The sequence below is a fragment of the Polypterus senegalus genome, chromosome 5, assembly GCF_016835505.1.
Source record: "Polypterus senegalus isolate Bchr_013 chromosome 5, ASM1683550v1, whole genome shotgun sequence".
Classification (NCBI taxonomy): domain Eukaryota; kingdom Metazoa; phylum Chordata; class Cladistia; order Polypteriformes; family Polypteridae; genus Polypterus; species Polypterus senegalus.
The window spans coordinates 45,667,762-45,671,472 of NC_053158.1; positions in this window are offsets into that span (position 1 = coordinate 45,667,762).

Here is a 3,711-nt window from a genome sequence, read left to right on the forward strand (position 1 = left end):
AATAAAAATCCTAGGGTACTTTTTAGAGCAGTGGCTAAATTAACAAATGGGAATTCAGATCAACAGTGCAAAATACCAACAGATATTAGCAGTACAGACTTTATGAACTTCTTCAATGAGAAAATTAAAAATATAAGATCCCAGATCTCAGCATCACAGTACAAACCAAATACTAGCTTAGCAGACCCTGTCTCACATTGCATTCAGCACTTTAATAATTTTAATCCTGTAACTGAGCAGGAAGTCGTAACTTTAATTTCGAAAATGAAGCCCACTACTTGTTCCCTAGATCCAGTGCCAACAAAACTAGTAAAAAGTGCAATGGATGTTCTTGTAGCACCAATTCTAAACATTATCAATAATTCATTATTGCATGGCACAGTACCTGATGCACTAAAAGTGTCAGTCATTAAACCATTACTTAAAAAGTCAGACCTAGACCCACACATACTAAATAACTATAGGCCTATTTCAAATTTACCATTTCTCTCTAAAATACTAGAGAAAGTAGTCGCCAGTCAGCTTCAGTCACACCTTACGCATTACAATTTATTTGAGAAATTCCAGTCTGGCTTTCGCACTGGTCATAGTACAGAAACGGCACTAACACGGGTTGTAAATGACATTCTGATATCCTCTGATGAAGGAAATTCCACTGTAATTATGTTGTTGGACTTAAGTGCAGCGTTTGACACCATTGACCATTCTATTTTACTGCACAGGCTAGAAAACGATGTTGGACTTACAGGCCCTGTGCTCGCTTGGTTCAGTTCTTATTTATCAAATCGATTCCAGTATGTACAGAAATGTGCTGACAGTACTCCATCATTATACACAGAAGTTGAATATGGTGTCCGCAGGGCTCAGTACTGGGACCTTTACTGTTTTCACTTTACATGCTTCCACTGGGATCTCTCATTAGGAAACATAATGTTAATTTTCACTCGTATGCAGATGACACCCAGTTATACCTTTCATTTAAATCAAATGAAGTTTCTCCGATGTTGTCTTTAATTAGTTGTGTTAGTGAATTAAAGGAATGGATGAATGAGAACTACTTGTCTTTAAATACAGATAAAACAGAGATGTTAATTGTTGGAGGGAATGACGCTGATCACAGCAATATTTTGTCATCATTTAACTCAGTTGGAATCCCAATTAATTTTACTGAATCAGCCCGCAATCTAGGAGTTATCTTTGACTCTAGCATGTCATTTAAAGCGCATATTACAAAGTCGTCCAAAACCTGTTTTTTCCATCTTAAAAATATTAGGAAATTAAGGCGCTTTCTAAATAAACAGGATTGTGAGAAATTAATTCATGCATTTATCTCTAGTAGGATTGACTACTGCAATGCGGTGTTCACTGGCTGTTCAAACTGTTCTCTATACAGCCTCCAGTTAATCCAAAATGCGCTGCAAAATTATTACAAGAACAAGAAAATATGAACACATAACCCCAGTTCTTAAATCTTTACACTGGCTCCCAGTTAAATTTAGGGCAGATTTCAAAATCCTCCTTTTAACATATAAAGCATTAAATGGCCAAGGTCCGCTTACTTGTCTGAACTTATCATGACTTACAAACCTGAGCGCACATTAAGATCTCAAGATGCCGGTCTGCTTAGGATTCCAAGGATTAATAAAATAACAGTGGGAGGTCGAGCTTTTAGTTACAGGGCCCCTAAACTGTGGAATGGTCTTCCTGCTTCCATAAGAGTTGCCCCTCGGTCTCAGCCTTTAAATCCCGGCTGAAGACTCACTACTTCAGTTTAGCATATCCTGACTAGAGCTGCTGATTAACTGTACATACTGCATCTCTGTTGTTAGTCATTAGCACTATAACATAAGTAACATGATAATTATATTTGAATACTAACCCTCACCTATTCTGTTTCTTTTCTCGGTACCCAAATGTGGCCATTGGTGCCACGCCCACCTGCCAAGTTGTTTGCCTGCCTATGGTAAAGTCATCCCTGATGGAGGATCACAGGAATCATGGGAAAGAGGGGTCCTTTCATCGGAGCAATGTTTCAGCCGTGGCATGGCCAAATGGAGATGCAGCTAGATGGATGAGGTCTCCAGGACTCTAAAAATATCCAAACCTAATTATGTCATATCATCTACTGTTAAACCGTAATTCTAAAATTTTTATTATGCTGTCTTAAGGAATTGTTCTGTTGTTTATATTGTATTGTATTGACCCCCTACTTTTGACACCTACTGCACGCCCAACCTACCTGGAAAGGGGTCTCTCTTTGAACTGCCTTTCCGAGGTTTCTTCCATTTTCCTACAAGGTTTTATTGGGAGTTTTTCCTTGTCTTCTCAGAGAGTCAAGGCTGGGGGGCTGTCAAAAGGCAGGGCCTGTTAAAGCCCATTGCGGCACTTCCTGTGTGATTTTGGGCTATACAAAAATAAACTGTATTGTATTGTATTGTATACATTTTTCAAAGTATCCCAGGGTGCAGGTGGGTGTGGCAATGCGCTGTATCAGAGCGTGCTCCTAACCTCTCTCTCTCTAGGGTGCAAACAAAACAAAAAAAACACCCTTAAGCCAGAAAGTGATGTAAGGATTCTAAAGGGAATGTGCATATGAAAACCCCTGAAGGGGCAGGAAACTGAAACAACACTGTTGGCTTGCTGTTAACAGAACACGACAGACCGACAGAAAGAAAGAGCAAACATACTCTTGATTCTCTAAATGAGTTTACTGTTGTGTCAGAATAAGAAAGACTGGTGCCAACTTGAATCCACGTTGTATGGTGACATAAAGATGTACAGAATGACATGCAGTGTGCCTAACTAGTAACAGGCCATGATATTGACAATAAGTATTCACTCAGTGAGGTTGGCCAATGTCTCTTAACATTGTAACAAAGACAAAAGTGACAAAAAAAAGGTCTGGGGTTGCACCCTGTATGTTAAAATCTTGAGCAAAAAAAAAGTCAAGTAAATTAGCACACTGATGAAGCAGTGTAGTCACTGACTGTGTCTAAAATGGGACTGACTGACAAAGCTGAGGTGGCAGGGTCTTATGGTCGGTGAACAGGAAGGGGTGTGTCCACAGGGTCGGAGCCGGAAGTGAAGTCAGGAGTAGGGTGGGGTTTGGAACTGGAAGTAGAGGCAGAATTTCGAGAGGCTTCTGTTCGGATGTCAGAGCATCCAGTCAACCCCTAGTCCAGCGTATCACGTCTAGCCAAGCCCATAGACTGCCTCCCATGCCCTTGTGTGTGACAACAACTCCTAGGACATTTTTCTTTTGCTAAGGCTGTGCCAAATTTTATATGGATCTTAGGAATTTAACTTCAAAGTATGTGATAGTTCAGCTTAAATTTGACAATGAATGCTCCTGTTCACAAAAGAAATACATAATTTGAATAAATTCTAATACCTATTTTAGATTTTTGATTATACATTAATGTTATCTAGGAAAATATTTTGAATTGCTCGTCTTTTGACCTATTTTCAAATGTAGATGAACTCTCACACAGTAGCACTGAATTATTTAAAAACAGGCAGTTGCTCAATATAAAACATGTACCGTTTTATGACTTATTTATGGTTCTCTCTGCCATCGCACATTACTTACAGTAAGTGTCACAATTCAGCATGTTGCAGGCATTTTCTAATACTATGGTATTTGTACAAATCTGTATTGATGTTTGCTTTGAATGTTCATTTATTTTAAAAATGTGCTTTAGTGCTTATCTT